Genomic DNA, 13,947 nt, shown 5'->3' with positions numbered 1-13,947 from the left:
ATCAACAAGAGTCAAGCCAAGGCTATTGTGCAAGCAATCAATGGGGCAAAACACACCGAATAAAATAGATGATGATGACTCAAATTGTCACCAAGGGTAAATCTATCACTTTCAATTCAAACTTTCAAAACTAACTTGACATGTAGAGAAAAACAAGGGTTTCAATTCACAAAATGTCAAGAAACTCCTATTTCAAAAACAATTACCCATTACCTGTACATAACCCAAAATTCAAAGAGAAACATGCAATGTTGTACACAAAACATAAAACCAAAATAACAAAATTAACCTAGAAAAACCTAATAAAATTAAACTAGAATACCCAACAAAGAATACCTAACAAAATTAAAGAAAATTTCCCTTCCCCCACACTTAAACAACACATTGTCCTCAATGTAGCACAATCATAAGATCAAGAACTATTAAAACAATCAATAAATTTGAACAAGTGCAATAAAATTAAAGAAGGAGACAGAAAAAGAAAACTTCCTAAGTCGTGGCAGAAGAGAAGTAGGATGAAGTAAGGAGGTCTCCTCCACCACTACATCCACTAAGCAAGGATTTGTAAGGAATGATTTCAACCGGTGTCCATTGACCTTGAAGCTCTTATCTGTGGATTCACTTTTGATCTCAACTGTACCATAAGGAAAAACATTAGTCACCACAAAAGGACCAATCCACTTTGACCTCAACTTACCACTCATGAGTCCGAGCCTAGAGTTATACAATAAAACTTTCTGTCCAACCACGAAGTCCTTCTTAGCTATCAAACTATCATGGAACTTCTTGGTCTTATCCTTGTAGAATTTGGAATTCTCATATGCTTCTAAACGGATCTCATCTAGCTCACTTAGTTGCAACTTCCTTTCCTCTCCAGCCTGATCCATAGAGAAGTTGCAGGTCTTTACAGCCCAGTAGGCTTTGTGCTCTATCTCTACAGGAAGATGACATGTCTTGCCAAAGACAACCCGATAAGGAGACATTCCTATGGGTGCTTTATAGGCAGTCCTATGCGCCCAAAGAGCATCATCTAGCCTGGTGCTCCAATCCTTTCTGTTCGGCTGCACAATCTTCTCCAAGATCCTTTTTATCTCCCTGTTTGAAATCTCAGCCTGCCCATTAGTTTGGGGGTGGTATGGTGTGGAAATTTTGTGCACGACCCCATACTTTTTGAGCAAGGCATACATGGATCTGTTACAAAAATGGGTGCCTTGATCACTAACGATGGCTCTAGGGACTCCAAACCTGCAAAACAGATTAGATCTAATAAAATCCACAACAACCTTAGCATTGTTAGTTCTGGTGGGTTTGGCTTCCACCCATTTTGAAACATAATCAATAGCAAGGAGAATATAAACAAAACCAAAAAAGACAGGGAAAGGTCCCATAAAATCTATACCCCAAACATCAAACACCTCACAGAATAACATGGGTTGTTGAGGCATTGCTGTCTCCATGAAGGTAAGCCGCCTGCTCTCTGACAAGGCTCATAAGTGCTACAGATTCTCCACACATCCTTGAAGATGGTATGCCAATAGAAACCACAGTCAAACACCTTACGAGCTATCCTCTATATGCCAAGATGGCCACCTGGTGCGGAAGAATGACAGAATTACAGGATCGAGTAAATCTTATGGTCTGGAATGCATCTCCTAATAACCTGGTCACTACACAACTTCCACAAATAGGGGTCATCCCAAATATAATGCTTAGCATCACTCTTAATTTCATCATTTTAAGCTTTAGATGCTAAGGGAGGAAAAACAGAAGCAACCAAATAATTCACAATATTAGCAAACCTGGGAGTGGGGAAGGAATCAAAAATACTATACAGAATGTACAAATGGTCATCTGGAAAATCATCCTGAATGGGTGAGTCCTCAGACGCACGCTTAATCCTACTCAGGTGGTCAGCCACGAGGTTCTGTGCACCACCTCGATCACGGATCTCCAAATCAAACTCTTGAAGCCAAAGCATCCACCTTATCAATCTAGGCTTTGATTCATCCTTCTTCAACAGGTACTTTAGAGCTTCATGGTCAGTACAAACAATAACACGAGTACCAAGCAGATATGAATGAAATTTTTCAAGAGCAAAAACTATCGCTAATAGCTCATTCTCTGTGGCAGTGTAATTTGCTTGAGCAGTATCCAAAGTTCTGGAAGCGTAGTAGATCACCCGAGGCAGCTTATCAATCTTTTGAGCAAGGACAACCCCTAATGCATAATTGGATGCATCGCACATTAGCTCAAATGGGGCTGTCCAATCAGGTGCCTGAATGATAGGGGTGGTAGTCACCACATGCTTGAGGCAATCAAAAGCCTCTTTGCACCGGTCATCAAAATCAAACTCCGCCTCCTTTTGCAGCAGATTGGATAGTCGAAGGGCCACTTTGCTAAAATCTTTGATAAAGCGCCTATAAAACCCTGCATGACCAAGAAAAGAACAAACCTCTCGCACGCAAGAGGGGTAAGGTAATTGTGAAATAACATCTATTTTTGCAGGGTCTACCTCTATGCCCCTATTAGAAATGATATGCCCTAAAACTATACCTTGTTCTACCATGAAGTGACATTTTTCAAAATTCAGCACAAGGTTAGTTTCAATGCATCTATTAAGAACTTTATCCAGACTATCCAAACATGCATCAAAAGAAGATCCATAAACAGTAAAATCATCCATAAACACCTCTATGCAAGTTTCTAAAAAATCACTAAAAATGCTAAGTATACACTGCTGGAAGGTACTAGGGTCGTTGCATAGGCCAAAGGGCATCCTTCTATAGGCAAAAGTGCCAAAGGGACAGGTGAATATGGTATTTTCTTGATCCTCAGGAGCAATATGAGTTTGTAAATAACTAGAAAAACCATCAAGAAAATAGTAATGAGACTTACCTGCCAAGCGTTCAAGCATTTGATCAATGAAAGGCAGGGGAAAATGATCTTTTCTGGTTACTTGGTTCAACCTTCTATAATCAATGCAGACTCGCCAGCTATTCTGCACTCTTGTGGGGATAAGCTCATCCTTTTCATTCTTAATCACTGTGAGACCTGTCTTTTTAGGAACCACTTGGATTGGACTTACCCACTAGCTATCAGAAATGGGGTAGATGATTCCAGCTTGTAAGAGCTTGGTCACTTCCTTTTTCACCACATCTAGAATGACGGGGTTGAGTCGCCGCTGTGGCTGCCTCACTGGCTTAGCTCCATCCTCTAAAAGTATCCTATGCATGCATGCAGGTAGATGGGCTAATACGAGGAATGTTTGCTAAAGTCCATCCAATGGCCTTCTTGTGCTTCTTGAGCACTAGCAACAACTTCTCCTCTTGCTCAACATTAAGGGAGGCAGAGATGATCACCAGGAATTTTTCCTTGTCCTCCAAGTAAGCATATTTGAGGGTTGCTGGTAAGGGCTTCAACTTTGGTGTGGGTGGTGGCTGAACAGTGGGAGGAACCAGGGTAGGAGAAGAAGAAGCTTCCTTAGCTTGTACCTCATAAAGCAAGTCAGAAGTATATGTACTTCCTACAACATGGTTAGTGCATTCTGACTCTAAAAAATCAACATCAAGAGGTACAACACCCATAAAATCAGAACCAAATTCAAATTCAGATTCATTATCAGCATAAAAATCAGATAGAAGATCAAATTCAAACTCAGATTCAGATTCAATGCATAAGGAATGACAAGTATGCAGATAAGATAAAAATGGATGTTTCCTACCATGAAGAACAGAATCAAAATCAAACACATAATCATAAAAAATCTGATCAATAATCTCAGCATAAAAAAACAGAATGATCCTCAGATGGATGTTTCATGGCATCAAGAATGTTAAAATGAACAACAATATCACCAAATTCCATAGACAATGTGCCAGCATAAACATCTATCTTGGTTCGGGCTGTTTTCATAAATGGCCTGCCTAAAATAATTGGAACTGAACCATGGGAAAATCCCTCTTCCATATTAAGAACATAAAAATCAATAGGAAAAATAAGTTCACCAACCCGAACCAGCACATCCTCTATAAAACTTGCGGGGTAAGAAACACTTCTATTTGCCAAATGAATCACCACATCTGTAGATTGCAAGGGTCCAAGAGATAAAGAATTAAAAATGGACAAAGGCATGACACTAACTAATGCTCCTAGATCTAGCATGGCATTCTCAAATTTATTGTTCCCAATAATGCAAGGTATACAGAAAGTACCTGGGTCCTTACATTTCTCAGGAATGTGAGGAATAAATTTACCTATCAATGCTGACACATTTCTGCCCATACTAGTCCTTTCATTGCCTTTGAGCTTCCTTTTGTGGGTGCACAACTCCTTTAGAAACTTGGCATATCTTGGAATCTGCTTGATGGCATCTAGCAGAGGTATGTCCACCTCTACTTTCCTGAAGGTCTCCAATATCTCCTTTTCCGCTTCTTCCATTTTTTTGTTGAGAATTGCTCTATGTGGAAATGGATGAGGGATAGGAGGTTGCTGCAAGTCAGAGCTACCAAAAGAAGGTCCACCTGCATGAAAATTTTTGTTAGCTCCCTAATCAGGAAGCTTCCTCTTTTGTGCAACTATCTCATCTTCTTTTTCAGGTTTAGAATGAAGCTTGACAGGTTCAGGTGCAGGTGCTGCTACTGGTGGATTCACTTGAATTTGGTTGCCAGACCTCAAGGTGATGACACTCACATTTTTCAGATTCTGCACAGTCTGTGAAGGCAATTTGTCAGAATTTTGGGACTGAGCTTGGTTCAACTGAGTAGCCATCTGCCCCATCTGATTTGTCAGACTCTGAATGGAGGCTCTTGTCTCTTGCTGAAATTGCATATTCTGGATGGTCATTTGCCTCACTAACTCTTCTAAGGAAGGTTGAGGAGGAGCCTCAGTTGCTTGTTGTCTTTTTTGTAACTGCTGCTGTAGTGGAGGAGGAACATATGGCTTGCTTGGACCAGCATCATTCTGGAAAGGAGGGACAGGCTGTTGTTGTTGTGGAGGACTTGCCCATCTCAAATTTGGATGATTTCTCCAACCTGGATTGTATCTGTTGCTTGAAAGATCATAATTATTCTACTGTTGTTGGTTTTTCTGCTGAGGAGGTCTATTATAGATATTTGCAACATAAGCTTCAGGTTGCTCATTGACTCTAGATTGCTGCAAAGACGGACAAAGATCTGTATGGTGATCTGCAGAAGAACATAGACCACAGACTCTTGCAACAAGTACAGATGCAGACTTTTGACTCATGGCAAGCTGAGTTACTAGGTTGACCAAGGCATCAAGTTTTCCCTCAAGCTTTTTATTTTCAGTAGATGAAGATGAATCCGTGGCCACCTCATGGACTCCTCTAAGAACAATAGCATCATTTCTTGCACTGAATTGTTGGGAGTTGGAAGCCTTCTTCTCAATCAAATTCCTAGCCTCAGTAGGAGTCATATCACCAAGGGCTCCACCATTGGCAACATCAATCATACTCCTCTCCATGTTTCTAAGTCCCTCATAGAAATATTGTAGAAGGAGTTGCTAAGAAATCTGGTGGTGAGGACAGCTTGCACACAATTTCTTGAATCTTTCCTAGTACTCATACAGGTTTTCTCCACTAAGTTGTCTGATGCCAGAAATGTCTTTTCTGATGGCAGTGGTCCTAGATGCAGGGAATAATTTCTCCAAGAACACCCTCTTAAGGTCATCCCAGCTGAAAATAGACTTGGGAGCAAGGTAGTATAGCCAATCTTTTGCCACTCCCTCCAGAGAATGAGGAAAAGCCTTTAGAAAGATATGATCTTCTTGGACATCAGGGGGCTTCATGGTGGAACAAACAATATGGAACTCCTTAAGGTGCTTTTGAGGGTCTTCACCTGCAAGACCATGAAACTTGGGCAGCAAATGTATTAGTCCAATCTTGAGAACATATGGAACACCCTCATCAGGATATTGAATGCACAAGCTTTCATAAGTGAAATCAGGTGCAGCCATCTCCCTAAGAGTCCTCTCACGAGGTGGAGGTTGAGCCATGTTCTCAGTATGAAAATTAGTAGTGGAATGCTCAAAATCAAAATATTCAGAATCACCCTCAACAGAATGCTCAAGATGCACAGAATGACCAGGATGCACACTATGCCTAACTAATCTATGAAAGGTTCTATCTATTTCAGGATCAAAGGGTTGTAAATCACCTGGATTGCCCCTAATCATGCACTATATGCAGCAAATAATGTGTTTCTCAACAAGCACCTAACAAGGGGGTAAAACTATAGCTATACTCAAACGATATCAAAATGAGCTGAAATTTTGTGAGAAACACCCTAAAATCATGAAAAGATAGCACAAAATGTTGGATCACGTGGCCTCGAAATAATTAAGAAGGGGGGGTTAAATTAATTATTAACGAACCTTTACTAATTAAAAATCTACCCTTCTTAGGCTTTTACTAAAATGTTAAGAAAGTAAAGAACAAAAATATTAACTTAACCAAAAGTAAAAGCGCTAATTAAAGTGCACAACAGAAATTAAAGAGTGTAGGGAAGAAGAAGACAAACACAAGAGTTTTATACTGGTTCAGCAACAACCCGTGCCTACATCCAATCCTGAAGCGACCTACGGTCCTTGAGATTTCTTTTCAACCTTGTAAAATCCCTTACAAGCAAAGATCCACAAGGGATGTACCCTCCCTTGTTCTCTTTGAACAACCAAGTGGATGTACCCTCCACTTGAACTGATCCACAAGAGATGTATCCTCTCTTGTTCTCAGTCACAACAACCCAAGTAGATGTACCCTCTACTTGTACCACAAAGGATGTACCCTCCAATGTGTTAAGACAAAGTTCTCAGGCGGTTAGTCCTTCAAAACTTTGTGAAGGGGATACAAAAAATATCTCAGGCGATTAGTCCTTTGAAATCTTTTGCATAAGGGAAAAGGAAGAATCAAAAGAATTCTCAGACTGTGTCGTTTTGAATTCTTTGACAAGGGAGAAGGGAGACACAAAAGAATTCAGGCAGTAAGTCCTTCGTTCTTTTGGAAAAGGGAGAAGATAGACACAAAAAAAATTCAGGCGGTTAGTCCTTGGCGAATTTTTTTTGGCAAAGGGAGAAGAGAAAGAAAAAGATGAATAGCACACTTTTGTTTTCAAGGTTTGGAAACCAGAAAACTTTAGAAAGCTTTTTGCAAAGGAGGAAGAAGAAGAAGAAGTTCAAAGAGATTCAAAGGCTGTAAAAGAATATGTAGAAAAGTTGTTTGTAAAGGTTGTCGAAGATTATTGAAATGCAAATCAAGGTCTTGCTTTTATAGACTCTTCAAGTCTGGTCAAGAAAACCATTGGAAGAGTTATAACCTTTAAAAAACCTAAAAATCATTGGAAGAGTTACATCTTTTGATTTTTGTTTAAAACTTGTCACTAGTAATCGATTACTAAATCCTTGTAATCGATTACACAAAGCTTTTTATGAAAGGATATGACTTTTCACAATTGAATTTGAATTCCAACGTTCAGATACAATGGTAATCGATTACCAATATCTTGTAATCGATTACACCATTTTGAAATCAATTGGAACATTGTAAATTCAGTTAAAAGCTTTTGAAATTAAACTTTGCCACTGGTAATCGATTATAGGAAACTGGTAATCGATTACCAGAGAGTAAAAACTCTGGTAACTTAGAAATTTTTTTGAAAACTCTTTTGAAAAACAAAATTGTGCTATGTTTGTTTTTTGAAAAATCTTTTCAATACTTCCCTTGTGAAGTCTTCTTGATTTCTTCTCTTGGAACTTGAATTCATCTTTTCTTGAATCTTGAAATCAAACTTCTCTTGATTCTTGAATTTGTTCTTGATTTAATCTTGAAATCATTCTTTGGGCTTTTTGTCAACATCTTTGTCATTATCAAAACTTGTTGAATCAACTTGATTCATCATCATGAAGCTTGCTTCTAAACAAAAAAATTCAAACCAAAATTCAAAGTCTAACTATGAAAACTACCTAAGCAAAGTTTAGAAAAATAGGACAATAATACTTGAAAAAAAAAACTTAGTAAACGACTAATTGTTGGAGTTTGGGAGATCCCAACCAGCTAAAGCGGGTTGTCACAGTCTGGAAATTTTTTTTCTACCCCAAATGCATATATAATAATAGTCATTCTGATACCCAGAGCAAAAGTTATGGTTGTTTTAAGTTTTACTAAAAACAAGTTTCCAAAATTTTTGTCTCTCTCAAATACTGTCACACCAAGTGCTCCTGGTATTTTTCACACAAAATATGGATCAAAAGAAGCTACCACACAAAAAATCAGCCAAAAATAACAACTCTATACATCAAAACAAAAATCGCTAATTAAATTGAAAAATCAGTCGCTAATCACTGTTCACAGCAAAACACAAAGCTGAATCAGTCGCTAAATAAGGAATGCAACTAAAATACAAAACAGAACGCTACAAAAAATAAGATAACTAAACACTATTATAAACCTTTGGCCCACTGTTCCCCAGCAACGACGCCAAATTTGATCGAGGCCGTACCCGAATCAAATAAACATTAAAAATGCAGTATCTAGGAAGTGATTCTAGGTCATCTCCCAACGAGCAATGGTCAATCAAACGTTCATAACAGATAGTAATAAAACAGTAACGAATTAGGGGGGGTTGTTTGTTTTTGTAAATTAAATAGCAAACAAATTTGAATTAGAAAATAACAGAATTAAAACATGTTGTTTCCCCTTGATTCCCAAGTAAGTCTCTTATCCTAGGTTACGAGAATTTATCCTTAAGCATTTCAACCACTTAATCCTACCCTAAATTAAATTACTAAGCGAAAATTAACATAAGGCTGTCATTATGTGATTAAGCAACACATACACCAATCAATCATGAACGAAACTGATCATTAAGCATGAACGTAAATTAAGCGCAGAGACAATTAATCAAGCACTAAGCATGCATGTATTAATAGCAACAAATACAGAGTAATAGGTGAAGAGGAAAAACTGATCACAATACAATAGTAATAACAAAACCTCAAAGAGAGTTGTGCTTGATCCTCAAGAGAAAGCAACGTTGGAGACTTAGCCTTCCATTAATCAATAGAAAATGAAACTGCAGATTGAAGCAGAAAATGAATTTGTAGATTGAAGTAGAAAACGAATTTTTTTGCTACGTGAATATTGTGCATGAACAGTAAAAACTGGAATTGCAAAACCTAAAATTAACCTCCTCTCCAAATGAAAAAAAAAAACTAAAACTAAAACCTTGGTGCTGTTATTTAGGTTCTCAACCCCAAAGCTTACAATTCTGTTTTAAGTCCAAGCCCATAAATAAAATAAAATCTGGACAAGATAAGATAAGATTTGATAAAATAAAATATAGATGAAATAAATCTAGATAAGATAAGATAAGATTGGATGAAATAATATCTAGATGAGATAAAATCTGGATAAGATAAGATTTGATAAAATAAAATTGTCTGCTCTCTTCAAGTCCAAGCCCAATTCCGGATTCAAGCCCAATTGCTTATGATTCTCCTGAAATTAAATTAAAAACACAAAATTAGTCCAGTAGGCCCAAATGATAAAACTGCATAATTAATTTGACAATTAAGGCTAATCAGTAATTAAAATGGTAACAAAAAGGGTTAAGAAATAGGAGAAAACAATGACACATCACCCACACTTCATAACCCTCTAACCCATTAAAAATGCTCCCTTTTTTCGTAAAAATATTTCAAAAAGTATTAAGTTACATACACCAGCATCCTATTTATATCTTTCTAAGGATAATTACTCAAGTTAGGTACACTAGGGTAGTGATGAAATCCACAACGAATGTAGTTACAAATTTTGACGCTGAAAATATAAGACGTCATGGAATCACTACAGTCATGGTGCAGGCTACATCCATAGTAGATTCACCATAACCGTCATCAGAAGGCTGATGCTGTTCAGAAGGGGAGTTATCATATTACCATGGTCATGGACAAGTGATAGAGTAATCAAAACTTCAGATAAAAATGCAAGTTTCAACTATTTTCCCTCAATTGAACGTTTATGCTTTCGGAAGACAAAACTAGCATCCAAATGTGATTTTTGTCGAGAAAATGCATTAAAATGACACAAAATATCACTAAACCTAGCCAACCTAGTCCCAAACTACCCACACAAAAAAACCCACCCCTACCATCATCTGAACCCAAACCTTCAAACCAAGCCAAAAGGCCAAATAAATAACCATCATTAGTTCCAAAATAAAAAAAAAAGAAGGCTATAGACCATAAGTCTGAACCTGAATCTCAACCTACAACCAAAAGGCCAACCATCAAAATCAAACACCCCTAAACCTCAACCTACACCATCCTTACCACCCAAACCATAAGAATATGTATCTAAGATTCTTGTATCACCCCAACCTCAACTAGTCTTACCTTTCAAGGACCAATAATCTAATCTTTTGATTTTTGAGGCCCCTACACGTCAACCTTCACCCTTTCTAGCCTTTCCACCTCAATCACCACTTCTCCAAACCCAACCTAAACATGTTCTCTCTCCCATCGGTAGAAGGGAAGTTGTAGCATTTGCTAAGGCTAAGAAGAAATCACAGGCAAAAGCACATAAGAATCCCAAGTTATATGAGATTTTGGAAAAGAATGAAACCTTGGAATTGGAAGAAGAAGTCCTTGCCTATGTTAAAGCTATGCCAGCTGAAGAGCGTAAGCTGGCTGGAGATGCAAGACTTACTACCTTGGCAAGCAAGACATCTAGAGAAGTTCCAGAAGAAGTTGTTTTGGAATCTTTGAAGACATTCTCTAGTGAAGAGGTTTAAAGGTAGAGTGTTGAGAAGGCCATTATGATGGACATAGATGATGAGCCAGTGCCTGAAGTTGTAATTGTTGAGTCAATTAAGGCACAGTCCGAGCAAAAACAAAAGAGGGTTGAGGTGGACGAACTTAAAAGAGTTCAATGTCTCTAGATGTTGCTCAAAGACAAGTACATATGGAATTATTTTTTAAGACATGGATCCTGTAGAAAGGGAAACTCTCGAGGAAGCCATGCTTCAATCTATTATTGAAACATCTCTTGTAGAAGCAAACCTTGGTGCAGACCTTGTAATTTCTTTAATGCTTGATTGTGTGTGATATCATCCATACATGCTTGTAATTTAGCATGTTTAAAATGATTAACATTGCATTGATTCATGGTTGTTAGCCTTGAAAAGTTGAAACTCTTGTAACTTAGTTTTTAAAATCACTAAGTTTCAATTCTACATCAATATAATTGACTATATGTTGATATAGTAGACTAGATCAATCCTTTATTCTTTAAGAATTGTGATTGATTCGCATGTAGTCGACTACCCTTAGTAACTAATCGACTATATCAAGTTTAATGAGTTTTTGCTTTCACAAACAATTGACTATATGGTAATAAAATTGACTATTTATTCATAAAAAAAACCCAAGGGATGCAAAGAACAATTTAATCGACTATCTCTAGGGGACAATCGATTATATCTGTTCTTAGGTTATAAAAGGGAGTTTTTCAAAGGAATTCATGTGTGACATTTTTCCTTTTATATTTTACATTGTGATTTTCATTAAGAAAGCTTTAGAACCACTAAGTGTCATCACCACTTTGATCCTTATCGGGAGACATCATTTTACATCGGGTGCAATGGATCATTGCAAAGGATCATGAAAGAGGGTTGATACTACAAAGAAAATGTTTTCAAACTTTCATATATTAGGTGAAATATTTCCTTAATTTGCATTTTTGATTTCCATTTTCATTAAGTAGGTTTCTAAATAGTGTGCATGTAGTGGATTTTCTACATGTAGGTCTAGTTCTTGATAGGCTTTCAAGAGTTTAGGCATTTGTGGTGTGCATTTGCTTGTGAGTTTGGTTGTAACTCAAATATTATAGTTGAAAGATCCTAGTGGGTTACTATAGATCAACTAGATGTAGATTTCCTAGAAATAGAACCAGTATAAATTATATGTGCATCTTTTTTTTATCCCTTCAACTCTTTATTGCTCATTGGTTAAGGTTCTTAACACTTGCTTATTTGTTTGTGAGGAAAGTCCAAGCTTCAAAGACTGGGAGCAATCAGATTATAGCCCTGAGCTTATAATGAAGTTGTCTACTTACAAGGAGTAGATTACATCAAGACAAGCTTCATTTAGAAGGATCTAGAGGCTCAACACTCATATGCCTTTCATGCTTGGGTCACAATTCTCTTGCTTAGCTACTCCATAAACCTAGTTTCAGATAGTAGTGGACAAGTCTACGCTATTTCAGAAGGCTAATTGCTACAAAGGCAAAGAGTTGTCGATAGAAGAAGATGAAGATGCTTCTCAAACCAGATATGTGAAGGCTTGCCCATGAAGGCTCTTAGAACATGAGCTTGAGGCTCTAAAAAAGAAGAATGAGCTTACCAGTCTGGGTCTGGATTGATTTGCTATGAAGAAGTTTTGTTAATTGAAGGTTCATTGTTCAAATCTGGAACCAGATGAGAAGCCACTAATAGAAGGAGTTCAACATGAGATAGGGTGTTACTATCAGACTTTGAATCATTCATGTTTTACTCAAGAAACTCCTTTCAACATGGTCTGCCCATGGACAAGAGAGTTCTTTGTTGTGTTTAATTGCACTTTCTCTTTTGTTGTGCATCTGCACTACTCTAGATTCATTTTCACTCATCATATGCAACCTATCATTAAAGAAGTGGATTCTAAAATACAATAAATCACACTAGAAGGAGGGTTGAATAGTGTATTAGTCAAAATATAAATCTTTTTCAAAATGGAAGATGTTATAATAAACAAGTTGATAAGAACCCTTATCCAATGACTAAAAGTTGATTATCGTCCAGTGATGTATAAACCTTATTTTCAATGAAAACCTTGTCTACGGAATCTGTCAATAGTGGACTTTGAAATACTTTTGATAAGCTAAAGAAGAGCAATAAAAATACTTCATTTTATACTGGTTCACTCAACCTAAGCTACGTCTAGTTCTCCTTTAGCAACCAATAAAGAGTTCCACCAATCAAACTTGATTACAACAAGCATTCTTTTTTACCGCTTCTAGCTTACAAGTATTCTCAAGGCCACTATTGGCACAACCGTTAAACTCCCCCTGAATCTAAGAACACCCAAGTATTGTTTTGTCACTAAGCCAATCATGGCTTTGACAAACAAAAGTTGGATATAGAATCAGAGATTTTGTACAACACTCAATGAGTGAATTTACAACAAAGCTCTAATCTCTCAAGAGTACTTTGTGTATTACAAAGAATGAACTCTCTTAAGCTGGTGTATTTATCAACTAATGTTTTTCTTTTCTCTCATTTCTTGATTCACGACTCTTATTTTTTTGCACTTGTTTGTCATTTTTCTTCATTCCTTGATGTCGTATTTATAGGTAGAGAAAAGTTTGTGATTGTGTAGAGTATCTTCGAAATTGAATAATATGACCATTGTGCAAATTGATCTTGTTTCCTAAAATAAGTAGATATTGTGTGTTTTTGTCTAATAGGATCAGGACCTTGCATATTTTTCATGCATAGCTCAATATTATCATTATACATATAAAAAAAATAAAAGATAGATTCGTAGATATGTTCCTTTTAAAAAAAATCATATAAAATGGAATAAATTAATAATTCAAATAAAATGCTTATTCCAATTGTTGTTTAGATGAATTTGACGAGTACTTCCTACTTCCAGAAGATGAGGTATCCATTATTAGATAACTCTCACCTAGTGTTGCTTCTAATTATCAAACTTGTTTGACTTACATGTAACATAATGGTTAGCACAAATTTATATCTTTAGTTTCATCAAAACCTTAACAGATGTTTGGGTCATCCAGGTGTTAATTAATTTTCTTCCTTATTTTTATTGTTATTTTGGAATTTATAACTCTTATGCTTAATCAAATGTACTAGGGTGATCATCTGCATATGTTTG

General features: G+C 36.9%; 1 non-coding gene across 1 annotated transcript; it reads left to right on the top strand.

The window, feature by feature from the left end:
* The first annotated feature begins 5,527 nt into the window (after positions 1–5,527).
* On the top strand, positions 5,528–5,634 carry LOC114397784. The gene has a single exon (XR_003663408.1). It is a non-coding gene; the product is annotated as a small nucleolar RNA R71 (small nucleolar RNA).
* Positions 5,635–13,947: the final 8,313 nt, after the last annotated feature.

The sequence above is a fragment of the Glycine soja genome, chromosome 18 (assembly GCF_004193775.1).
Source record: "Glycine soja cultivar W05 chromosome 18, ASM419377v2, whole genome shotgun sequence".
NCBI lineage: Eukaryota > Viridiplantae > Streptophyta > Magnoliopsida > Fabales > Fabaceae > Glycine > Glycine soja.
This window is presented reverse-complemented; position numbering and strand designations above follow the sequence as displayed.